Here is a 27,732-nt window from a genome sequence, read left to right on the forward strand (position 1 = left end):
CATCTGTCACACAGCAACAAAATGTAAATGTATTGGAGGGACTGTTCAACCTCTACTTTCATACCAGCATACATCCACTTCTGCTGCCATGGGTGAACATAATAACATAGGAAACATCACTTTGGGAGCAGTCCAAAATATTTTTTAGTACAGAAATATGTTTCCGGCTACATCTGTACTTTTCAGGAACTAAGAAAAGGATGGGTAAAATGGACAAGATGAATATGTAGAATAAAAATATCTCAAAGAATTAAAAAATAAAATAGATTACAGTTTTTTGGAGTTATATCTCTATGCTAATATAGTGCATGCTCCTCACACTACAGTAAAATTCAGTTATGTACAATACTTTTAAACTTTTCCATAGACAATGCATGTAAATCTAATTCCAGATTTCCCATTTGATTAAAATGAGACTTTGTCTATGACCTAATTGTTGAACCTCTCTTATCTGAAGAAAATATATATTCAAATTATATTCAGCATTATCACTTCAGACAGACAACTCCATATAGTTTAAATTTCCTTTTAGAAAATTCTGTATGTAGAAGAAATAGCAGTTCTTTAGAATTTTAACTTGCATCTACAAGAAACAGAAAGATTTCATCAAGTATCTTATCAAATTAGATATTTTTTAACTATCCACTTGGAAATTAAGTGATGAAAAATATTTCTGACACTTCTTCATCACTTTCCATCAAAAAACATATCTTTATGCTTGCAAACAACAGAAATACAGCTTATGCCTTCATAGAGTTAGGAAAAGTTTTCTGCAACATATCTTTTGATTTTGCGCTCAGTAGTGCTGTGCACTTTTATAACTGGATAATAAATTTTCACAAAATATCTGTTGCTTCCCTAGTTCTAGATACATCTACAGGTAGCCTTTAACAACACTATTTCTTCTTTCTCACTGACTTGCTGTGCAACAAAAACAAATCTGATCTATTATTCCTGTACAATAAACATATCACTTGCTGTTACAAGCAGATTGTGAAATTGAACATATAAAGGAGTTTTTGCCATCACTCCCACCAGTCAACATACTGCTGCTGTAGATCAACAGCAAAACTGCAATTTCTGCATACTCTATAGAGTTCCAAAGTAAAATTATATCCTGAGTTTATCAGTAAAATGCAGAATTTTAGTTTTATTCTGAGTTTTTGTATTGAAATTACCTGAAAGGCTACAGAAAGGGAAGAACAGGAAGGAATGAAGGAAGGAAGGAAGGAAGGAAGGAAGGAAGGAAGGAAGGAAGGAAGGAAGGAAGGAAGGAAGGAAGGAAGGAAGGAAGGAAAATGGGCTTAATACGTATAAAATATATACCTATATATTTTAACAATTATTTAATTTAATATTTTGAGTGGTTGTTCCTGCAAATGACATCAAGGAATGCTGCTACAAACAGACTTGAAATCACAATATCAATTCCCAAAAGCAAATGAGACTGGGGAAGGATACAGAACCCCCATCTTCATGACTAGAGGGAACAAAGAGTCTACCATTTTAAAAGGTCATTTGTACTGTGTGGAGAGTTCTTCCTTGCTCTCAAAATAGGCAGCCTCATTTTGGTGGTTTTGTTCTTGTTGCCATTTTATTGTTGTTGGTTTTCTTGTTTTTGTTTTTGTTTCTCCTCTGTGAATTGTACTAGAATCTGTAAACTCAGGACAGAATGATGCTCCTATAAATCTATCACCTCATGCAAAACTCAATGAATCATATCATAAATTCTAGTGATGTGTGGTTTTACTTCAAGATATTTCAGTTTTCTGCAAAAGAAATTCTACACAGCATGTTTGTTTTAGAGGTTTCAACATAAAATTGGAACTTCCAGCAAAATGCTGTTATTTTTCTCTCATAAAGACTACAATACTGTGAGAAAAACAAAAAAGTAAAACACATTGTGCATTGACTGAGCATTGTGCTTCCTAGTCTTTAAAGTCTGATCCAATAAAAAAAAAAAAAAAAAAAAAAAATCATCCCATTTTAATGGGAAATCATGATTTCTCTACAGATTTCAAAGAACAAAAAGAAGACATTAGACTTAAGACTTATTATATAGGAAGCATAAAAGGTCATAGTTAAAGGTGCCATTATTACAATTCTTAACTGCCTTCATCTGGCAAGCACAGGGCTGGTGACCTTCAGTCTTCAGTGATTCATTAACAGCAACATAAAGCACTCTTAAATGCCTCTTGCGACTGTATAATAACCTACTTCTATTTTTTTTCCCACTCAAAAACAAACAAAACAGTTCTTATTAATAACGCACAACAAGCAGACTGTACTAAAAACATATTCTGAACTCCTATTACTGCTATTAAAATCAATAGATGTTCACTGAGAAGAAAAATATGCCCCAGCGTAGCAACTGGACTGGCTGTCAGTGAAGCAATACAGAAAGTGGAAGAAATTAGGCTTCTATGAAGAGAGATGAAACACGGATTTCTATTTTCACCTGTGAACTGCAAGGTGTGCAGTGCTCAGTGATGCTTTAATTCTACCTGTGCAGTTTTCAACTGGTAGTACTAAAAAGGGTTATTCTACTGAGTTCTATGGTGTATAATATGTATTACCAATAATGATAACTCACAGTCTGTGTGATAATTTTTATAATATTCCCACAAATTCAGATACAATTATGAAACAGAAACTTCAGCAAAACATTCATCACACATAGTCATCGCATTAAAATTCTAAAGGTACTTTTTGTACTAAAGGTACAAAAAGATAGAACAAATTACGTCCGATTTTAAATTTCTTTTTTTTTTTCTTTTCGTTTCTTTCTTTTTTTTTTTTTTGTTTTTTCTTTTTTCCCCTGAAGGTAGATCTAAAATATCAAAACTAGAACTTTGCTATATACATAGTACATAATCATAAGGTTCCTGCCTGATACAGCATAAAGTATGTGTATGTCATGTGGAAACTGATAGGAAAAAAGGAATTACTCTCATCCTGTCCTAGATAAAGATCAATAAAGAGCACAGATATGTTGAATTCCATTACTTTCACTTAATTGTGCAAGACAGCTTGCTGTAGAAGCTGGAAATCACAGAAGGTACTCTATGCCACAGAAATCAGTTAAATGCTGAAGAAAGGTATACTTAAAGGACATCCCATGGAGGATTTAGTCATGTTTTAAGGAATGTTAGTAGAACTGCAAATAGTGTTTACGGTGAGGATCCAGCCCATCCAAAATCTATACAATTTTAGAATAAATATAAAAAGAATTAAAATTAGGCATGGATTTAAGAGAAGATGACTAGATTTAGATGTCTAAGCTTTACTTAAGTCACATTTAAAGAGTCCTTTGTCAGTGTGAATTTTAACTTTGATAACCCATGTTTCATGAGTTACAAACAAGTACTTCAACCTCTCAACCCTCACCTTTTTCTATATAAAGCCTTAACATTGAAGATAATTAATGTAGTTTATATTAAAGTCTGATTCACATGGTTCCTTAATAGCTTTGTAATTTCATTCTCCGTGCACATAAGCATATATTTTCTAGGAATCCAATCTCCAGCAGATGACTGTTGTGTTTTTTTTCCCACTTAGATTCAGCATAGCTTGTTCCAAAATAAAATGGACACTGTCTCCTGCTGAGGCATCAGTTCAGAAATTGCCCTGGGGTAGGGGAGTAATGGAGCAAGATAAAGTCTGCCATAAAAAGCTATATTAATATTTCTAGCATGGCCATTTTACAGAAAGAATGTGTTCCTCCCCTCAGATTTATCTGCAACCAATCAGTCACACCAGTGCTATAGGTTTGTGAGATTACTTAATGAATAAATAATTCAACTGTAGAAAACTGGGATTCTAACACAAGAGTACACTGAAAAGACTTAGCATACCAACATACTACATTTCTTCATCAGCAATTCTTTCTTCAGTATGTTTTGTCACTGCACGGGGGAAAAATCACCTCACAAAAAATTATACCATCTAACAAAAGAAAGTAATGCTTAAGACATAACTGAGTTATTTTGACCATGTGTGGACTAACTCATTAGTGCATATTTTCTCATTATATTATGTTCATCTAATAAGTATATCTAACAAAACAAATCAAAAAATGTACTAATCCAATAATCAGTCAAATATAACTGTTGGGACTAAATTCCCTGTGTATTAAGAAGGGAAATGAAAATATATGTTATGAAATGGCTTAACTCAACTGCATGTAATTAGGTAAAGGCAGACTTCCTTAGGAATTTTGTACTATTATTCAACCACAGGTATAAGAAATTGTAAAAAACACCAGTGTCTATTTTTCAGTAACCAAAGGAGAACAAGATTCAAGATTTATTTTATTTTATTTTCATATCTGGAAGAAAAGATTGTTTTCCTTCTTTGAAATAAATACAAGGATATCTAGGCTTTTTAGAATTCAGTATTTACACGTAAGGAACAGAAAAATCATTCTTCATGCATATTACTTCATAGCATTATGAATAACGTACATGGCTGACCTTTGGCTAAGTGTATACAGTCAGAAAGACATGTAATATTACTATTAGAAGTTAAAATTTGTTAAAATACATTTGCATAAATTCTGAATGCACAATTTTTGTAAATAAGACTTTCTAATTTTCCCCTTGCTATTTCTGCAGTATACCCCCAAGAACGTTATAGTATAGTTAAGAAGCCATTCTAAAGGCACTGCGCACTGAGACAAAACTCGATATATACAACTATATAATAAGTAAAAGACAGAATCAGAAAATCACAGAATGGCCAGTGTTGGAAGGGACCCCAAGGATCATGAATCCCCAACCCCCCTGCCACATGCAGGGCCACCAACCTCCACACTTAATACTAGACCAGGTTGCCAAGGGCCCCATCCAACCTGACCTTGAACACATCCAGGGACAGGGCATCCACAACCTCTATGGGCAGCCTGTTCCAGTACCTCACCACTCTCATATAAAGAACTTCCACCTGACATCCAAACCAAATTTTCCCTCCTTCAACTTAAAACCATTTCCCCTCATCCTGCATCTATCTACCCTTTCAAAGAGTTGATTCCCCTCCCATCTGTAGGCTCCTTTTAGGTATTGAAGTGCTGCAATGAGATCACTGCGCAGCCTTCTTTTCTGCAGGCTGAACAAGCCCAGTTCCTTCAGCCTGTCTTCCTACGGGAGGTGCTCCAGTCCTCTGATCATCTTCATGGCCTTCCTCTGGACCCTCTCCAACAGTTCCTTGTCTTTCTTTTCCTGAGGGCTCCAGACCTGGATGCAGTACTCCAGATGGGGTCTCACAAGAGCGGAGTAGAGGGGGACAATCACCTCCCTGTTTCTGCTGGCCACCCCTCTTCTGATGCCAGGAGCCCAGGATACCATTTGCCTTCCGAGCCACAAGGGCACATTGCTGACTCATGTTAAGCTTTTCATCGATCAAGACCCCCAGGGCTCCGCTGGGCTGCTCTCAAGGACCACTCCTTCCAGTCTGAATGGATGCCTGGGATTCCTCTGGCCCAATCGCAAAACCTTGCACTTTGCTGTGTTGAACCTGATCAGGTTCACCAGGCTCACCTTTCTAGCCTCTCAAGGTCCCTCTGAATGGCATCCCTTCCTTCCACCATGTCAACAGCTCCACTCAGCTTGGTGTCATCAGCAAACTTGCTGAGGGTGCACTCAGTTCCGTCATTGATGTCGTTGATAAAGATGTTAAAGAGCACCAGTCCCAAGACAGACCCCTGGGGGACGCTGCTTGTTACTGGCCTCTACCTGGACATAGAACCATTGATGACCACCCTCTGTCTGCGGCCTTTCAACCAGTTTCTTATCCATCGAGTGGTCCACCCATCAAATCCACATCCCTCCAATTTGGAGATAAGGATGTGATGGGGGACCATGTCAAGGACCTTGCTCAAGTCCAGGTAAATGACATCAGTCGCTTCTCCCTTGTCTACCGATGATGTCACTCCATCATAGAGGGCCACCAGATTGGTTAAGCATGACCTTCCCCTGGTGAAACCGTGCTGGCTGTCATGGATCACACGCCCTTTCCTCATGTGATCAAGCATGTCATCCAGGAGGATCTCTTCCATGATCTTCCCAGGCACAGAGGTGAGACTCACTGGCCTGTAAACAATGAGTATATTAATGACAATGAGTATATTTATGTTTATGAGAATATTCATTTGCTATAGTAAAAATGTGTGAAATAAAATCTCTCTGAAGGATGGTGTGATTTTTAGAGTTCATTACATATATATTTGTATGGAATTTTAGGCAAATAGAGATTCTATACTGTAAATATATACAGTATAAATATATATCAATGACTCCTCAGAGTAGATAACATTAAATCCAATAGCTGAGCTCCATACTCTACATACTGTCTAACAAGCTGTTATATGTACTTTCTAAATACACCTACATCTGTCTTAGCAGTTTGTGATTAAATGTCATTTTACCAAGCTAGCAAGATAAAAGAAGCACTTTTTCACATGGGGATAAACATAGGCATGAATTTATTGCTATAGTTAGCTTTATATAGACATATGAAAAATACTTAATTGGGATTTGAAAGATACATATCTATTTTGTTTCTAGCAATAAAATGTTTTCCAAACAAAAGATATCAACATTTGTTAATATCTATAGTTACAGATATGAACTTTCAAAACTAAAGAACATGATATGCTATGGAAAAGTTGTCCACCAAAAAAAAAAAAAAAAAAAAAAAAAAAAAATCCTCCATTCTTATTTGTTTAATGTGGCATTTTTGTATCAATTCAACCCAACTTAGCTCCTAAATTTCATCAGCCTGTTGACAGAAAAATACTTATTTACTGAATTTTACCTCTTTCATTGAGTCATTCTGAGTAAATGATCCCCTTTCAACAATCTTCTGAGGAAAATTTGTATGCCATTTAGTCTGACAGAATTTTCAAAGCAGGAGACAAATTTATATGCAGTAGCATATGCACTGTTCATTGCAGTCTACATATTTCCAAAGCAGACCTTCCTAATAAGTCCGACAAATCATCAAATATCTTAGAGTTTTAAACACAAGTGTATTTACTTCCTGATTTTCAGTTAACTTTATTATGCCGCAGTTGAAAAAATGTATCATTTTCTTCTGCACTTTCCCACCAATTCATTTTGCAATTCCTTCATTGATACATAAGTAGGGCACCCCTTGATCTACCAATGTTAGGATGTTAGGAATGCTACAGATTCAGCATTCCACCTTCTCTTGAGCTCTCTTTATATTTCATCTCTTTCCACAGTTCAGAGAACCTCTTAAATGACAGTATAAATGACAGCTCACCATGTAAGGGAAGAATAAAGGAAGATGCAATGGAAGAACTGCAAGTATATAAAATATTTTTCAGAAGATGGACACGAAAAAGAAGACCAATATTGTTCTAGTTGGGATCTTGTTGCTTCTCTCTTTCTAAATAAATGCATAAATAAATAAATGACTTTCAGCTGCTTTGTTCTGATAAAAATAAACTGCATAGTTCCTAAAATGATGAGTTTCACCCTGCAAAATGTGAAGTTAAAAAAAAAGTTTTCCTCAGTAGTCTAAAGATCAGGTTCAAATTTCCATGTTCTCCTGCAATTTGATGACTAGATCCATTTTAGTCTCAGATTCATGCCCATCACTTCTTGGTGCAGACTGTCAAAAATAATAAAATACCTGCAGCAGCTGTAGCCTTTGTTGCATGCGCTCTCAAGTCCTGTGACATGCTTGCTGCCATTCAACCACATAGCTTTCTCTTTCCACTCTACACATTTGAAGATTTTGTCTTTTCCTTCAGAAATGTCAATTCAGACTAGAGTTCCTGGCCTTGACTGTCTCTCTACTTCCCAAGTCACCCATTTTCTCTGAAACAGTTTAGCGAAGCTTAAGTCTTAAAAGTAGGTGCTTTGTGGAGGGTAACAGTCTACAAAGCTTGCCCAAGTGCCCCAGTAACAACTGTTTTCTGCAAACAGAGGATTTAATGAGCCTTTTTTTTTTTTTTCTTTTTTTTTGTGAAGACAAAAAACAATACAGATCATTTTGCCAGATTTAGACCTAGAAGTCTACACAAAAACATATTAATCGGGCAAGCTACCTGAAATTATGTTCTTTCTCCCCTGATAATACTGACTGTTGTCTGCTCTAGTTTATGTCCAGTGATCCTGATTCAGTGCCATTGCAAACCTTAATCTTCATTCTGGCTGAATCTTGCCCTTTTTCGCAATGTGTGTCTATCATATACTACAAGGTATAGGATGTCATTTTTGTATGATTTTTTTTTTTCCTTTTAGACAGTATTTTATATTCTCTTATTTTATATTGTTCATCTGTATTCTCCCTTTTTTTTTCTATATGCTTACATACATACTTCTGCTGTTGAACACATATATAAGCTTGCTGAGCTCAAACTTTAAAATGCTAGGTGTGACATTTGTTCTGGTTTCAGCTGGGAGTTGATTTTCTTCATAGTGCCTGGTATGGTGCTATGTTTGGCTCTAGGAGAAAAGCAATGTTGATAACACACTGATGTCTTAGTTGTTGCTGATCAGCACTTACACAGAGTCATTGATATCCATGATGCTCTGCCAGCAAGGAGGCTAGGGTTTGGTGGGAACAGGGATACAGAATCATGACCCAAACTAACCAAAGGGATATTCCACACCATTTGACATATTGTGAAAATTTTAAAACTGTGGGGATTTGGCTGGGTAGGCTGCCACTGCTCAGTGTCTCGTTGGGCATCAGGCAGCAAATGGTGACTAATTGTGTTGTTCCTCACTTGTTTTGTAAATATATATGTATATATTTATATACATATATAATTACCATTATTTCTCTCTTCCTCTTCTGTTGTAGTGAAAATTTTATCTCAACTGTCAAGACCTACTTTTTTTTTCCCCTGATTCCCTCCCTCATCTCACTGGGAGTGGCTGAGTGAGCAAATGGCTCTGTGGTGCTCAGCTGCCTGACAGATTAAACCACAATACAATAAGAGGAAAAAAAAAGCAAAACAGGAATAGTAAGCAATTGTGTATCATTTTGTGGCTAAGAGGTTTGCCAGTGTTCAGAAGAGAAGTGCTACATTTTATGCCAGTTCATACAAAAATCTTTTCGATCATCCTATAGGTTTTATATTTTCCTTTCATTGGCTTAATCAAATTATTTTTTACCTGAAGAAGCTTTCTTACTTTCTTACCTGCAGAATTACAGTGCTGTTATATAGTAAGGCTCTCTATTTTTAAAATACATGTATTTATGATATACCGTTCTTGCTCAATCTCAATCATCAATAATGGCACTTAAGAAACATCGGTTTTTGTTTTCTTTTATGTCGTTGTCATAACAACTTTTACTTGTGTTTCTACATCTGAGGATAAAAAGGCTAATCTGAACATGCCATAACTCAACACTGAAAATATCTATTAAGAACTTAAGCGGTTGACAAATACAAAGAAAAATAATTGACCATGACCTTCCAATACTCAGAGAAAAAAAAAGACCTTTTTTAATCAACAAAAATGCTGTTTTTGATGTTTCAATGAGTGAGAGTAAATAGAGCAGATTTATTTCACTGGAGGCAAGGGTGAGGAATGACAGCTTGGCTAGCCACCTCAATTTACATCCACCTAGCCAACATGCACCTGTCTAGATCAGATGCAGGTCTCTGTCTGTTACTACACTTGCTTTTGCAGATGAGGGAAACCATAGGGGAGATGTTTAATTGAACTCTGGTGTGGAGGACAGATACAAGGAAAGCAGAATGGCTTCCAGCTTTCACTTACAAATTAAACAAAATCCTAAGGGATCTTTAACCGGCCGACATTTGAAGGAAATTAAATGCTAATGTGTGCAGTTGTACTTTTTACACCCACAGACATCAAATATATAAAGACATTAATTCCTACTCTGTTACAGCAAATTCATAATATATGCACAAGGTATAAGGTTAAATCTTATGGAGTAAGGTAGGAATTCGATATCAAATCATGCGCTTGCAGTTTAACATGAGCCCAGACATTTTCAACTTTAAACTGTTAAAATAAATGACTAACACTTTTTTTTTTTTATGTGCAGAAATATGGCACTACTGGAGAATTAGAGAAGGTCCTTGTTGAATTCTGCAATGTGAATTATGCCCAGGAGAATACAGTAAATGAGATTCTGGAATGGTATGAAAATTCTTATGCATAAGATTTCAGTAGCTCCATCTAGAGAAGAAAAACATTTAAAATATATTCCATGAAAGTTACTTGCAAGAGACTTCAGCAGCTGAGGAGAAAGTACAAAGTACCAGTAATGGCGCAAGTTGAACGCTGGTCACAGTAATTAGAAAGCTCACTGCTTTAACATAGTCATCTTTTTTTACAAATTTTGAATAATCTGTGCATGTATATGAAAGATAATAGTATTATTATGTATTTTTTTATTTTTCTAAACTAAACACTATCTTTAGGAGAGATTAGAGTACGGCAGTCATCACAGGACCTACCTGTAGGGTAAAATGGTTTGGGAAAACACAGGGTAATGAAATATACGGACTTCAAAAAATAAATCAACAACTGGACATATAAATAAATGAAAAATCATATGAAACACATGCTTTAAAATAAAAGAAAAAGAAATGCATTTAAAATAAAAAGTTAATTCCAGAAATTGGGTTTCCTGTAAAGAGCAAAATAATACAGCTGTGTCCTTAGAAACCCAATATTGAATGTTAGTTAAAAACCTCACTGAGTTCTCCCTTAAGGTGACGGAATACCTAAATGTGGAATTTGTGTGACCTAAATGTTATCTAAATCTGAACTATGTTCATTTTGCAGTCAGTGAATAGAAATAGCTACTTGAAAAGCCAATCTAGGTGACTAATCTGTAGGTTTCTAAAGCTAGCTGAGATGAATTTCATCCCAAGTTTGTAGCAATGCTAGTACTAGGCATCAAAATTTGTAGCACTTAGATCAAATTGAAAACAGTCTTAGCATATATAGATGAACATGATATCCAAAAGTTAAATGTTTCAATGTTTAAATGGGTTTTTTTGAGTCTTCAAGCACAGAAAATTAAAACAGAAATTTATGGTAGATTATTAAAATACTAGAATGATAGACTAATCTGAAAAAATAATTGGAGAATAAAAATAAAATGTCCACTGAAAATGTAACAGGCAAAGTTAATTAATGCAAAGATATGCATGCATATACAGTTAGTACATCTAGATAGAGAAATTGCCAGTACAGGTATATGTTAGTGATTTTGCAAAGCTTTGATGAATTTCTGTCTCAGCATAGTCTTATCCATGTATCACTGTGTGATATGACTCTTCTGATCTCTGTTCCTTGCCCGGAGTCTATCTCCTCTGGTCTCACATGTTTGTGAGACACTTTAGGCTGCCACTTTTTTTACATCCCTTGAGCGTGCTACTGGCGCTTTTATAGGAAATGTAGAAGAGCTTTTTCTATAAAGTAAAAAAGAACATCTTCAATTGCAATTTGTTTCCTGACTGATAAGAAAGTCCAAACCTCGGTTAACTTTTTACTTCCAATTTCAAGGAATATAACTATTCCTGCATAACATTGTTTAAATAAGTAAATAAGTAATTAAGATTAAGGCTATTGATGCATTCTACTTAGACTTCAGCAAAGCCTTTGACACTGTCTCCCACAGTATTCTCCTGAAGAATCTGGCAGCCCATGGCTTGGACAGGCACACTCTTTGCTGGGTAAAGAACTGGCTGGAGGGCTGGGCCCAGAGAGTGGTGGTGAATAGAGTCAAATCCAGCTGGCAACCAGTCATGAGTGATATTCCTGAGGGGTCAGTACTGGGGCCTGTCCTGTTCAATGTCTTTCTTGATGAAGTGGATGAGGGAACTGAGTGTATCCTCAGTAAGTTTGCAGATGACACCAAGTTGGCTGGAAGTGTCAATCTGCCTGGGGGTAGTGAGGCCCTACAGAGGGATCTGGACAAGCTGGATAGCTGGGCTGAAGCCAATGAGATGAGGTTCAACAAGACTAAATGCCAGGTTCTGCACTTTGGCCACAACAACCCCAGGCAACTCTACAGGTTTGGGGCAGAGTGGCTGGAAATCCGCATGGAGGAAACAGAGCTGGGGATGCTGGTTGGTGCTTGACTGAACATGAGCTAGCAGTGTGCCCAGGTGGCCAAGAAGGCCAGTGACATCATGGCCTTGCATCAGAAATAGCATTGCTAGCAGGAACAGGGAAGTGATCATCCCTCTGTACTCAGCACTGATGAGGTTGCACCTTGAGTACTGTGTTCATTTTTGGGCCCCTCACTACGAGAAAGACATTGAGGCCCTAGGATGTGTCCAGAGAAGGACAATTAAGCTGGTGAGGGGTCTGGAGCACAAATCTTATGAGGAACAGCTGAGGGAACTGGGATTTTTTAGAAGAGGAGGTTCAGGGGAGACCATATCACTCTCTACCACTAACAGAAAGGTGGTCATGGTGAGGTGGATATTGGCCTCTTCTTCCTGGTGACTAGTGATGGGACTAGAGGGAATGGCCTCAAGTTGGGACAGGGGAAGTTTAAGTTTGGTTATTAGGGAGAGGATAGTTGTAGTACTAAGGGACATGGTTTATTGGGTATTATTGGTGGTAGGTTGACAGTTGCACTAGATGATCTTATAGGTCTTTTTTAGACTTAATGATTCGGCAATTCTATGATCACCTAAATGGATATACCTAAAAGTATAATGATTGAATGAAAAGTTCTATACCACTCCCATATGATACATTTTAAAACACTAGACCAATCTACTAAAATTAGAATACTCCTATCCCTTTAGAACTTAATATTAGTAGGCAGTGAGAAGATCTCCCAGATTGCTGATCATCTTTAATACAGTATATGCAATTAGCTCTTCCACAATTAGGAACTTTAACAACAACAAAAAAAAAGTTTTAATTGAAGAGCATCTGTGACATTTTAAACAGGAAAACAGAAAAGCTTAAAATGTTTCTTTGATGCTAAAATATATTTTTGTTTGCAGAAAGATATTTGCTTTACACCCCATCTTTCACAGTACTTAAAATATTTAGTACTTCTTTTCCTGACTAGCTATTCTCCCACAGTCACAATGCATTATACCTTCACTGATGGTAAGATGCTGGCCAGATGGCTGGAAGCTATCCAATGGCTACTTAACAGAACTCAGCTGAGATTTATGATAAACTATTGTTCCTAGGACAATATTCATTCTTGACAAATGTCAGTGAGTTAACTGGTTTATCTCAGAAAAGTTCATATTGCAAGTCATAGCATATTTCAGATTTAGTTATAGCCATGTACTAACATCTATCATGATTCATTTTCAGGTCAGATATATAAGCACTGACTTTACTTTTGTTTAGGGATTTTCCATAGTACTTGAAAGTTGCTAGAGCACAGAATACAAAATTTGCTGAAGACTTATCATGAATTCATGTATAATTTAAATAATTTTCAGGAATTTACAATACTAAATTATTACAAGCATAGCCATACAGGGTACAAACAATAATTCTCAAGAAAAACATTCCACATCAGGAGCTTAAATCCTGGAAAAGTCTGACTGAGAATATGAAGATGTTTCGAGAATTATTTATTAACCACAAACTCTGAAAAGAATCCACTTTTCTCTGGACAAAAGCATTAATATTCATGGTTTTGGAAGTATAGTCACATACCAGAGTTTTCATGCCAGAGTATGCAAAATTGATTAATTCTATTGAAATGCACAAAATAAAAATGCAGACGGGCTAAAGGTACCTTTTCATCTTTCCAGTTTGCAATTCATTCTGTGATCCAGAAGATTAAATAATAGCTTTTTCTATTGGACCTCACAGGAGATCTCCACAGAGACAGGGTTGTCTTCTTTAGAAAAAAGAAAGAACCATTTCTCTTTCTTGACTAGAGCAACAGAATAAATGTCATCTCCAGGTAAACCTTTAAAACCATAAATTTTGTCCCCCAGGCTAAAAGGAGTAGACTGAAAACACAGGTTTATCAGCCCACATATTCTGCTCTAGGTACATTGAGGCACTTCTGCAGTCTCTGGGCTGCACAAAATAGAGCTCATTCTAGAGAATCATAAAATCATAGAGTCATAGAATGGCCAGGGTTGGAAGGGACCTCAAGGATCATCGAGCTCCAGTCCCCCTGCTGCAGGCAGGGCTACAAACCTCCATATCTAATAGTAGACCAGGCTGCCCAGGGCCCCATCCAATCTGGCCTTGAACACTTCCAGGGATGGAGCATCCACAACCTCTCTGGGCAGCCTGTTCCAGCACCTCACCACACTCATATAAAGAACTTCCCCCTGATATCCAATCTAAATCTTCCCTCCTTTCTCCCACCGTTGTCCTGCCGTTGTCCTGCCATTATCGACCCTTTCAAAGAGTTGATTCCCCTCCTGTTTGTAGGCTCCCTTTAGATACTGAAAGACTGCAATGAGCACCCGGCAGCCTTCTTTTCTCCAGGCTGAACAAGCCCAGCTCCCTCAACCTGACTTCGTGGAGGAGGTGCTCCAGCCCTCTAATCATCCCTGTGGCCCTCCTCTGTACCCCCTCCAACAGCTCCCTGTCTTTCTCATACTGGGGGCCGCAGAACTGGACACGCTACTCTACATGGGGCCTCATGAGGTCAGAATAGAGAGGAACAGTCACCTCTCTCCCTGCTGGCCACCCCTCCTCTGATGGAGCCCAGGATACCATTTGCTTTCTGAGCTGCAAGAGCACACTGCTGGCTCATGTTAAGTTTTTCATCCACCAGGACCCCAGGTTCTTCTCCGCAGGGCTGCTCTCAAGGACCGCTTCTTCCAGTCAGTATAGATGCCTGGGATTCTTCCAGCACAGCAAAGTGCTGAACCTAATTAGATTCACCCAGTCCCACCTTTCAAGTCTGTTGAGGTCCCTCTGAACAGCCATTTCTTCCATTGTGTCATCTGCACCACTCAGCTTGGTATCATCTGAAATCTTGCAGAGGGTGCACTCAGTTCCATCATCGATGTCACTGATGAAGATGTTGAAGAGTACCAGACCCAAGACAGACCCCTGGGGGACACCATTCATTTCTAGCTTCCACCTGGACACAGAAACATTGATCACCACCCTTTGTCTTTCAATCACCTTTTGTCTTTTACTCTTTCAATCAATTCCTTATCCACTGAGTAGTCCACACATCAAATCCATAACCCTCCAATTTGGAGATAAGGATGTGGTGGGGGACCATGTCAAAGGCCTTGCACAAGTCCAGGTAAATGACATGAGTCCCTTTTCCTTTGTCCACCACTGCCATCACACCATCATACAAGGCCACCAGATTGGTTAGGTATGATCTTCCCCCATTAAAACTGTGCAGCGTCTGATGCACAGACTCAGATGTGAACAATCCAAATCATTTATTACAAGTTCTCACATCACTTATATACCTTCACAAGTTTTCTTTTTCTAACTTCCCATCCACCCCTGCAACTTTCCCATCGACCTTTACATGTCAACAGAGCATTCTACAAAACACTCTTCTACTGTTCACACAGGCGCTTATCCAATCAGAGCTGTGAGATGTTCTTTCTTCTTCTAGAGGTGTCCTTGGTTCTCATGCTGTTTATCTTGTTCCACAGCTTCTGTTCTGAACAGCTTTTCTTGTATTCCCACAAAACTGTGCATGCTGTCTCCGATCACACATTAGAACACCTAAGTATTCACAGTCTTTGTACTTTGTTTAAAATCCAGGAACTTAAAATTTATGAGTTACAGCATCAGCTCTGGATTCTTCTTCCAAATCAAAAGAAAGTTAATCCTTTCTTTCAAGATCCCTGTTTTGATATGGCCTGTTATATTTCAATCAAGAACCAGTATTCTCCATCTCCAGAAAAACATCCTAGTCATGATGTCCTTGAGGCCTCTTTCTGTTCATTGTTTCCTGTAGTATCTGTAATAGGGATATGCAGTTGACTTTTTTTGTTGGCTAGAGAAATAATTTAAATTCTAGGTGATAGAACCTTTTTCTTCCTGTCTGACCCAGTACCAGTAAATAGGATAGGAATATGTAGGTGTGTTCACATAATTTCTAGCCATTCCCTGATTTCAAATTCCTACTGGAACAAGTCACACTAAAAAAAGAATCTGAAGAATTGATAGACTTAAAATGTCATGGTGAGTTTTATTTATTTATTTATTTATTTATTTATTCGGTGTAAGGTTTGCTGGCTCATGTTATTTAGCATGTTATTAACTATCCATATCAGCATTAGAAAAGCAGATACTAACTATGCTGATCTGGGGAACAAACTACTGTTCCCATACAGTTCTGCATAGCCTTGTGCTACACAGATTTAACAGCTAGCTCAGATATCTTGCAACAATGCTGCACAGATATTACAGCTTGGCTTGAAAACAAAACAAACAAACAAAAAAAAACCACAACCTTTTTTCTTAGTGGTTAGAACTGCAAGCACAACTGTCTCTAAAAAATAGGGACGAGCTAAGGCTGAAGAAATGACAGAATTGGGGCTGGGACCTCATGCCTAAGAGGGAAGAACAATGAGCCTGTAGTGCCAACCAAGAGTGTGTATCACAGAACAGGTTTTATCTTTGGAGTGGCCCTATATGATAATTGTGCTGTTATGACTGCGGCTAACAACTGCATTTTATGGGCATGGTTGCAATAATAGTGTGGATTTAGCAAAACATATTAACACTACAAGAAGCATATCAGCTTTGCATAGAAAATAAAAGAAAAGAAAAACAACCTTAACTTACTCTTCTATAAAAATATCAAAACTATTGTTACTGTCCTAGAAAGATCATAAAGAATATATTTTTCAAAGAAAAGGTATTTTTGGGAACCTCATCCAAGCTAGCCTATTATAAGAAAGAATGTATTTTTCCAAAATTCCATTCTCTAACTGGTTCAGAAACACATGACTTGTACAGGTAGAAACATCTGGAAATCCTGCTGTACTAAATATGTTATTCAATCTCAGATTATGGATTAGATAAAAACATACAAGTTATGAAAAATGTTCATGAATACCATACTAGTAAGCGTAATAAATCTTATTAAGGTGAAAACAATGTTAGAGTAAAGAAAGCAGACTGTAGAACAGCATAGAACACTTGATTTGAGGAAAGAAAGATCTCAAGTATCAGTGAATAGCAAATATTGCTATGGAGCATCCTCTTGCTTTTGGAAAAACTAAAAGCAAGTTGTAACAGAACTTTATAAGTTGTAAAGATGCAAGTCATTATTTTTACAGAATCACAGAATGGCTGATGTTGGAAGGTACTTCTGGAGGTCACCTAATCCAACCCTCCTGCTCCAGAAGGGCAGGACTATGAGCCAGCAATGTGCGCTTGAAGCCTGGCAGGCCAACAGTATCCTGGGTTGCATCAAAACAGCAGTGGCTAGCAGAGAGAGGATGGTATTTGTATAGCCTTGACAAGTACAAAGTATCATTGTTATACTATTGACAACTTCACAATCCATAGTAAGTATATTCTCTGCATGAGTATTGATAAGTTTACTGAACCTATTATAACAACATATGTTTGCTGCTGCATTATTGATTTTTACTACTTCTAATTGCCTTTCTAATAGCTTTGATTCCCACTACAAATAATTATTGGTACTTGCAATATCTACTGCAAATACATTAAATATATTTGCTTTCATGGTATTATCTAATGCTTTTAATGTCTGTATATATTTCTCTTACTAAACAAAGTATACTTGCTAATGGTAATACATAGTAATTTGTTATAAATAAAAATTTTACAGAATAAAGCGTCTATGTTCTTGTATGTTATTGAATCCTACAAATCCAATGTTACTATCTCTGTGCACCTGTATGCCACTTAACCCTTTAGACTGTGACACCACTGCCTCATATTTTCTCACTGACTACCACGGAAAAGAGTGGAAGCTCCATTCTCTTTTCATCTTCCTTTTGGGTATTTATACAAATTGCTGAGATCTCCCATCAAGCCCTCATTTTGTCAGGCCACTCTCAGCTACTCCTAAAAGGAGTGATCTTTTGCTCCCTTCATCATGTTAGTCAGCATTCATTGGACTTTGTCCAGTATCTTCATGTGGCAAACTTGCCTGTGTAATATTTGCTTGAGTGGAGGACCTCCTGCAACAGGTTCCTGATATGCAAAAGGCTGTGTAATATCTGTGCGGAAGAAATGAAGATAGACAGCTCGACTCATGTGCAACCTGCACTGAATACACCATCTGGGGCCACATAGCCCCAGGCTCCACCACCAGCACATCCAGTTAGAGGGGAAGCCAATAGTGATGGTAAATGGATAATTGCTGTGAGAAAGACTAACAGAAGGAAGAAGCCTGACTCAGCCTGAGGTGCCTCTGCAGAACCATTTCAAAGTTTTGCAGATTGAGGAGTAAGTTGGCAGAGCTGAGTAAGGCAGACAAACCAGCTCCTCATTGCAAACGTACCACAACTAAGAAAAAGTGAGGTGATTCTCTGCTGAGGGATACAGGCACTCATTTGACATCCTGATCTGCTATCTAGAGAGATACACTGCTTATCAGGGGCTTGCATCAAGGATGTGACAGAGGTTGCCAGACCTTGTCATCCCACAGACTACTATCTGCTGCTGCTGTTTCATGTGTGCACCAGTGATACAGCTGTGAGAAACCTGAAGAATATCAAGAGGGACTAAAAGAAACTGGAAGCAGCATTGAAGAATGTGGGAGCACAGGCAGTCTTTTCATTAATCCTCCAGGTTAAAGGGATAGGGAGCAAAAGAGCTGACAGTATTAAGAAAATCAATAAATGGTTAAGGGAGTGGTGGTATCACAGACAGGGCTTCAGCTACTTATGCCATGGAACTAGCTTTGAAAAATCTGGTCTCCTAGGGGTGGATGGGGCTCATCTTCCAGAGAAGGGGAGGAACATCTTTGGTAACAAGCTTTCCAATTTAGTCAGGAGGGCTTCAAATCAGAGACCTTGAGGAAGGGGATCCTCAAACCATCCCACTTTGAGGCTGATGATGGTAATGGATGTTCTGAGCTTGGAATTGGATCACAGGCCAGTAAGGCAGCATATAAAGTGCAGGATAATGGATCAATTGGTAAATCAGCCTCAAGGTGAGCCCAACTCAAATGCCTGTACACTAAGACATGGGAACAAGCAAGAAAAGTTACAGGTTTGCATGTGCCTACAGGGCTACAATGTCATTGGCATCACTGAGACATGGTAGGATGGCTCTCACAACTGAAATGTAGGAACAGACAGGCATAAACTCTTTAGGAAAGAAAGGCAGGAGAAAACGGGAGGGAGTGTTGCCCTCTACCTCAATGATCAAGCTCGAGATAGAAGTGTACAAGTCCATGGGACCCAAAGAGATCCATCCATGGGTTCTGAGTTAACTGGTGAATGAAGTTGCCAGCTGCTATCCATCATATTTGAAAGGTAATGACAGTCTGATGACCACTGAGTGGAAAAGGGGAAGCATAACCTGCATTTTCAATAAGGGAAAAAAGAAGATCCAATAAACTACAGGCCAGTCAATCTCACCTCTGTGCCTGGCAAGATTCTGGAGCAGATCATCCTGAAGGTCCTACTACGGTACATGGAAAAAAAAGACGAGGCGATAGGTGGTAACCAATATGGCTGTAACAAAGGCAAATCATGCCTCACAAACTTGGTGGCCTTTTATGACAGAGTTACAGTATCAGTGGATAAAGGAAGAGCAACTGACATCTATCCAAACTTGTGCAAAGCATTTGATATTGTCCTGCATGACATCCTGGTCACCAAATTGGAGAAAAATGGATTTGATGGATGGATCATTCTCTGGATAACAAATTGAAGACAGGCTGAGAGCTGAGGCTCTTCAGCCTGGAGAAGAGAGGGTTCTGGGAGGATTTTATAGTGGCTTTCCAGTACCTGAAGGAGTCCTACAGGAAAGCTGCAGAGAGACTTTTATAAGGTTGTGTAGCAACAGGACAAGGGGAAATTGATTTAAACAGGAACAGAGCATATTTACACTAGATATTAGGAAGAAATTCTTAACTGTGACAGCAATGAGACACTCGACCAGGTTGCTCAGAGATGGATACCCTGTCCTGGAAGGCATACAAGACCAGGCTGGATGGGGCTTTGAGCAAACTGGTCTAGTGGGAGGTGTCTAGAGCAGGGGCCTATAGCAGGAAAGTTGGAACTAGATGACCCTAAATGTTCTTTGCAACTCAAACCATTCTATGATTTTACAATAAGGAATTGCCAACAGTGTTTTACAATGGAAAAGTGGAAAAGATGACAACAGTGTATCATTCTCAGCCATTTGCAACTTGGAAATATGAAAAAAAAAAAAAAAAAAAAAAAAGATAAAGGACAATAACACAATCATGAAACTTCTAACACAAATACTAAGGCTAACAAGTACTACATAAAAATTAACATTTGACCAAAAGTTGATACTGTTAGTTGATAGCAAATTCATCAATAAATCATAATGCAGCATGACAAAACAGTATAAGAATATTTCTGTGTTTGGAACAAAGTGAGGTGAAATATTCTGCTGTAAATATAATACCCCATTACTGAATATGATAATGGTAAATGGCAACAGATAAATGTTTGAAATCTGATTTAGATATTATTTTTAAATGCTAAAATATGAGCATTGAATTTTACCACAGTTTAAACTAAAAGATTGTTGTAGTTATAGCAGAAAACACACAGAAACTAATCAGAATAACTTTCAAGGAAGAACACTGAAGTAATAGATCAAGTTGCAGCTTGGATGACTGATGATGATTCTTTAAGAAATCTCAGACTACAGTGTAAGGTGTGGGGAATTTAAACAAACTGCTTTCCCCAGTATTTTAAAAGGCAAATGGTTGTCTAAAGCAACTGTGAATCTGTTAGCTTTAGATAAATCTCATGAAAAAGAAAAGAAAATGATATGAGATAAAATCTATAAATACTTAACAGATGGCAGTGCAGCCATTACCAATTTAACATGGCTTATATATGTCTTCTGAGAAGAGATTTATGCATACTTGTATTCTGATGTGCACTCATGTGCACTCATGTTTATGTGGCATGTATTATCATTTATATGTATATATTCATACAAATAATCATCATTTAATGCAAAGAGAAGTACTGATAAAATAATATTTACGTAAATTACTGAGGTTTTAAAGGTACTTAGTAATTGACCTGTCATTCATTTCAGCCTTGCATGATGTTATAAGGTTAGATTAAACCACACTTCTGTCATCTTAAAATCTATGAATCACCTATTCAAAGTGATATACCATTAGAAATGCTGATCTCTCAGGGAGGAAAGTATTTTAGCTGTCTGCCAAGATGCAAGAAAAAATATCTTTGGTTAGTCATGTCAAGATTTGCCTTTTTAAATTTCTTTTTTTTCTTTAGGAAGGAAAGATGTTCCAGGCTTCTATTTCCTTCTTTCCTACTTGCTTTCATAAACCAATAATGTATACACATGATAGACTTGTACATTAGCTGTTTGCCACTAGAAACTCATTTCAAGACACTTCCGTAAGGCCAGACTTGATTTACTTGCTAAAGACCTAGTACTGCACCTGTTATACGAATTCCCTGTCCAGAAACAAGTGAAGCAGGAACAAGGAATGCAGGTTGAGTATGCACATGAAAACCTTCCTAATGAAACAGCTGGCAGCAGTTTGGCTAGAACAAAGTGGGCACATCACTCGTTCCAAACATGACCCTAAAGGAATGCAGTAGAACTGATAAAATGTTTTAGAACATTTGACAAGGTTGTTGTTGTTTTGTGGTGGTTTTTGTTTTTGTTTTTGTTTTTGTTTTTGTTTCCCTCTCTTTTAGGGAATGAAGTAAAAAACACAATTGCTACAGAAATTCTACCCTCACTTATAGCAGTTAAAAACTGTTGTTGCTTCAGTTTTTAATAAGGTTAATTTAAAGATCTTCAAAAGATAAGGAGAATGAGTATCAGTTCAAGAGAAATAAAGGTATGTGGACTCATCAAGTAGCAGTTCTGAGAAGCTAAGTCAGTGGAGGAAAAGGAAGATTCTATTTACTTCTCATCAGAATTCTTCTAAATTCTCATTCAGATGACTGTTGAACTTTTTGAACACTAAATGCCCTCCACAGATCCCACAGATCTGTAGTCTCATAAAAGTATGTATAAATATCTCTTTCATTTATAATATTTGCCTTCTATGAACTTGTCCATATTGTGCACATGGATTTCTTCCTTTCCCCCCCTCCCCCCTTCCCAATACGAAATGTAGGTATTACTTTTGCAATCTTTCATGAAATGACTAACAAAATAAACACATCCACTGAAAGTTATGTAAGGTTGTGGCACAGTGTAATTGCCCCCCCTACAGTCCACACCTCAGTATTCTGCTTAAGAGATCTTTGGAAGAAAACACTAAGATGTCAAGGAGTGAAAGAGATCCAAGGATGTTGTCAGATAAGCATGCTGAATATTAATCTCACATGGCACAACTTTCACAGCCTCATATTAAGACTGAATAAAAAGCAAGTCCAGCTCTTCCACTAATTTATTAATAAGTAGTACTTACATTTACAAAAGTATGCCCATTCTGTTCATACTTGTTCATTACATAATGTGAGATAAGCAAATCCCTGATCTTCTTGTCAATATCATTAAATGTAATATGGTATCACTGAAGTATTAGCTTAGCTGAACTTCACTAACTAAATCTGCTCACTTTACTAAATCTGCTTTGCTTAAATAAATGCTATTTTTCCTTTCTATTTGTACTGATTTTTTAGCTTCTTTGGCTCCATCTCTAATTTTCTTTGTATTCTCCACAGAAGGGATACAAGGAATACAAGTATAACCCATTATTAAACTACTCTAAACTAGTCTGACTACAACTTACTCCAAGACCTGGAATTAGCCTTAGCTTTGTACTGTAGCTGCTCTATAGACTCTAATACCTAGATGTACCTACAGGTACATCAGTGCCTTCCACATGCCATTCATATCATTCTGTTCCACAAATGCAACAAATTGTACCAGTTCACATAATCTTGCTTCTTATTTTCATGAGCATGACTTGCAACTGTTCTCAAACAAGTCAGAACCAACTTCTATAGATGCAAAAGGAGATTCTTGCAGTACTTAATTGCTGATTTGTCATGATACTCATCTCTAGGCCTGAAATGTTTTAAGAATTTCTTAACAACACATCAAGAAAAATTATATACAAAGAGACAATTCAGAAGGCCAAGAAATGAGATAATGCTTCGTTTAAGGGTTGGATGGAGGATCTTGTTCACAATATTACTTCATTTTTTAAATGGCATTTTAAGCTCTGACTATTTGGGCCACTAAGGATAGTGAACTAGCTATAAACTTTGAAGAATACTTTACTTCTACCTCCAAAATCCATTTTCTCCTTCGAATTCATTACACTCCATATGTAATTTACAAATAGAAATTGAAGCTAGCAACTAACTAGCAGTTGAATACATCTCAGAAAGTCAACTTATGCTAATGGAGAAATCACTATATTCTCAAAAGAATCTCTCACTTAAAACAAATGATACTTGAATGGGAACAGAAACCAAACCCAGTTCCTTTCCTAGGAACAAACATTGCAAAAACAAAAGATGCTCTGTTTTGCTTGCTCAGCCATTTTATACCACTATTATTTGTGAGATATCAAGAGTTTTCAAATCGTATAGGAAAAGATCTCTCATAACCCTACCCCAAGCCAACTCTTACCCTAAATCTATTCTTTGATGAAATAGGTGGAATTGAAACTCCACAAGTAGAAGAAAAACTGATAACCTTCCCCTACACTGGTATATGAGGCCTTTTTTTTAGTCATGATAATATGGGCAATTTCCTTCATCACTAGAGGTAAATGATGGAAAAAGATGTATGTTTTTCTTTTGCCTATTAGATGCATTTTTAGCATTTCTGGTAAATCAGACCACCAGAGAATATCAATAAAAAGATACCAGTGTCTGACCTCAGTTTTGTTTCAATCCCACCTGCACATAATTTCTGATTCCTGCCATTTTTGTTATCTATAGATTATTTTACCTAGCTTCTCATCTCTTTTCCACCTCTCTGTTATATTTCTTCAGCTTCAACAAAAGTTAAACAATGAGCTTTCCATGAGCTATACCACCCACAACCTTAAAATCAACAGAAAGAGTCAGAATGGCAACAAACATTAAATGTACATAAACATTCAGATTTAATTCATTTTCTTTATAAACCTATTGTCTTTTTTTCAAAGCTTTTTTTTTTTTTTTTTTTTTTTTTTTTTTTTTTCCTAAGCAAAGAAATAGAAATTCCTGTTTTTCTCAGACAGGAACTAGAGTCTATCACCTCAAAGCCTGTGTATTCAGCTTCCAGCATTAGTCAGAGGCTCTTGCTAAGGCAACTTGTTATCACTCAGCAACTAGCCTCAAAATAAATAAAAGAAGGCCTGACACAAGATACGAGTAAAGACTATATTATCTTGTGGCAACAAATCCTTCCGACCTTATCCAGTTAATCACTTCAATGCTTCATGCTTACATTGTCTTGTTTGTTCTTCAAATTACCAGACTTTGCTAAGAAAATAAATCATCACAATATTATCATTCATTCTAACTTACCTCTTTCTACTTTTATTCCTGTTGTTCATAGAGAATGCAAATAAATTTGAATTTGGAGACGGCAATTTACCTCTTACAAGACAGATGTCCCACCACTCTCTGTTCATAGTTTGCTATTTCATATTTCTATCTGTTGTAAAAGAAGCTGAGAGTTGTTAGTTTCTATTATTAGATTTTTATACATTTTAAGTTTCTGGACCTAAACCTCACTAAAGTATGTTTTTCATTAGTTTGTATTCTGTATGGTTCATAACATATACTGTGAGATACTGTGAGTATATAAATTAATAATAGTTAATTCCATAATTTAGCAAGTATTACAAAATTACTAAATAGAGGACAACCATTTCAAAATTATGATAGCTACTCTGAACAGAATGCCTCCTGCTTTATTATGTTGGCACACAAAGTTAGATGCAGACGCTGGTGACACAGCAGTAGACATTGAACCTTCCCACTAGTATTCCGTTATATGTTTTTTCTGTGTGACAGATGGCAGCAGAGGGGCAGTTTGACAAAATAGAGTCTGACATGGAAGTGTATATAAGACAAACATATAGAACTGAATTTTTCCATATGGAAAAAATTTAGTTTTTCAGTAAGCCAAACAATGAAGCTGCTACTTAATCTTGTTATTGACTTCCAATTTTATGCTCACCTGACTGAGGATAGCTAGATGTACTGTGGATTAATTGAATTGAGCGTTCAGCTGGAACCATTTTAAATGATGGAAATCCAGACTGATATTTGAACACATCACCCTCTTCCTCTGTATAGTCCTTCTGCTACTTATTACTTTGAATATTCAACAAGTCTGATGGATCTGAAACCTTTAAAGTCAATGAGAGAAACTTAGCTAACTTCAGTGAGCTCAAACCACATTCCTGATAAAAACAGTAAAACCTTCTTTTTACCCCTTGTCATTTCTTATTTCAGCAATATGGAAAAAAAAAATTACAATTTTAATTAAAGATTTAATTAATAAACATAGTTCTATAACAATATTAAGCTATTCATCTTTTTAAAAAATCTCACAGAAAAATAAAAAGTTTTTTTTTTACAGTATCACTTTAACCAATTCATTTACTCTCACACTCCTTGCTTCAAGATGCCATACTTGTTTATGCTCAGCTAGATCTTTTCCCTTATATAGTAAATCAATGGGAAATGCTTCATTGATTTCAGGTGAGGGACAGTAGAGTCTGAACATCAAAGGGCAAAAAAGAGACTTAAACACATTTGTTTTATTGATTACTGTTGACCATAACTGCAAACCCATTAACAACTTGGTTACAGGAGAAGGGGCCTCAGCTTTCTCCTTGTGTTGAAAAGAAAAACAATTCACACACAAGTAAGGCAGTTACAGAAACAAACTAGTCCTGCAGAAATTTAATTTACTGAGTTTAGCAAGGGCAAATTGGGCCCTCTATATATGTATATATATTTAAAGTAGTCCATTTTTTAAAAAATATAAATATGTCAAATTATTATATCCTTCAAAAGGGAGCAGCTAACCTAAAATCCGTGTGCTTCATTAGGCATTACTATTCATTTTCTCTGTATAAAATTAAATTGTTGCAATCTAGTCCACACAGTTAACTAATACTATATTTTTTATGACAAAAAGTTACTTAATAAAAAAAGGGCTTGTACATTAATACATTAAAAGCTGTATTACATTTTTGTTTGTTTTTTTTGTTCATACAGGAAGAAACTATGAATAATCCATGCTATTGTCAAATATTCTGAACTATTTTCCTCAGTGACAAACAGAACAGTCACTAGTACTTTTCCCAGCCCTTCTTTACTTTGTTTTGTTTTTCAGTAGCCCGTATAGCTTGGACTCTAGTGGGCCTTGATGTAGAGAATGATATTGAGGGGAATAAAACTACAAGTGTGACACACTTCACTTAGCAAAGCTGAAGGAATAAATGAATACAATATATGCTTATGCTCCCATAAAATCTAAGGCTACCTGAAATCTGTTCAGTCCAGCATCAAATTGAGAAGATAAAGAACTTCAGATTCACAGTTCCCAATAATAGTTCCCTAGATACAGGTAAGAATTCTTGAAGCACAAACAGGTATTATGACCTGTATACCTTCCTTTTCTGAGATAACCATAGCAAAGTCAAAACTGGGACAGATTAAGAGACAGCATCACCAAGTCACCATGCTGGCCCTAAACCCAAACAAAGAATTCATCATTCATCAGTGACTGTCTTCCAGTCACTGTTTTATTCCAAATTAATCTTTTGCATATGAATACAATGTTTCAAAGTGTGCCTTTATGGAATATGTTGCTAGTCTGCTTCCTGAACACTCAACTAGTTCCAGCACAGAAATATGTGCAGTGTCCTATGACAAAGGAAAGAATGAGGTATCCAAGTATTGTGCACAGGAAATGTGTAGAAGGATATGCCTATGGCACACAATTAACATAATTTTGTGACTTTGGTTGAACAATGATTCAACTGCAGCAAGAATCCTATTTATTTCACAGTCACCACTTCTCAAAATATGTTGTATACTCAAGCAGCCATGTTGCTCAGAAAATAGCTCACTCTCAGGAGAGATAAGAGATGATTGATTGAAGTCTCCAGTGAGAATATTATAACCATGCATGCTTTATTACAGCATACCACACTTTAGCTTGTGTTTATAAACATGCAGTGCTGAGCAATTCCTGATAGACAGTGATGTCTCTGCCTTACATTATTATTACAGTATTGTGACTTTATTAGCATGTAAGCCTTTTTCCATTAAATTCTTTGGATCACATCCAATTCTAATGCGACTCCAAGGGTTTCACTGAGCAAGGGGATGAAACAATGTTCTATGGTCTAGTCGGATTTTAGCCCCAAATTAAGAAGTGAAAAAGCCTTGAAAACAGGATGCTTTCTGCTGCTGAAATTAATGGTGGAAAATCATGCTATTTGTAAGATATAATCTGAATTTAAAGTTATCTTAAATATCAAATTCATCTAAAGTTAATTATACTTTAAATCCACTTAATACTCTGTAATAAATTTTATACTTGTAATGGATAGGCTCAGCCCATTAAAACAATAACTTAGTATTACTGAAAATAGACTAATTTTAAATAAAAAGAAGCTATGCATGGAACAAAT

At 36.8% G+C, this 27,732-nt stretch overlaps 1 protein-coding gene across 1 annotated transcript in view; it reads right to left on the reverse strand.

The window, feature by feature from the left end:
- Positions 1-4,609: 4,609 nt before the first annotated feature.
- GPC5 (glypican 5) overlaps positions 4,610-27,732 on the reverse strand; it is a 286,321-nt gene continuing 263,198 nt past the window's right edge. Inside the window, exon 6 of the mRNA XM_090130053.1 lies at positions 4,610-6,086. The gene's annotated coding sequence lies outside the window, so the exon portion shown is untranslated. The remainder of the gene's footprint in view (positions 6,087-27,732) is intronic.

The sequence above is a fragment of the Phasianus colchicus genome, chromosome 1 (genome assembly GCF_987193195.1).
Source record: "Phasianus colchicus chromosome 1, bPhaCol1.hap1.1, whole genome shotgun sequence".
In the NCBI taxonomy this organism is placed as follows: Eukaryota; Metazoa; Chordata; class Aves; order Galliformes; family Phasianidae; genus Phasianus; species Phasianus colchicus.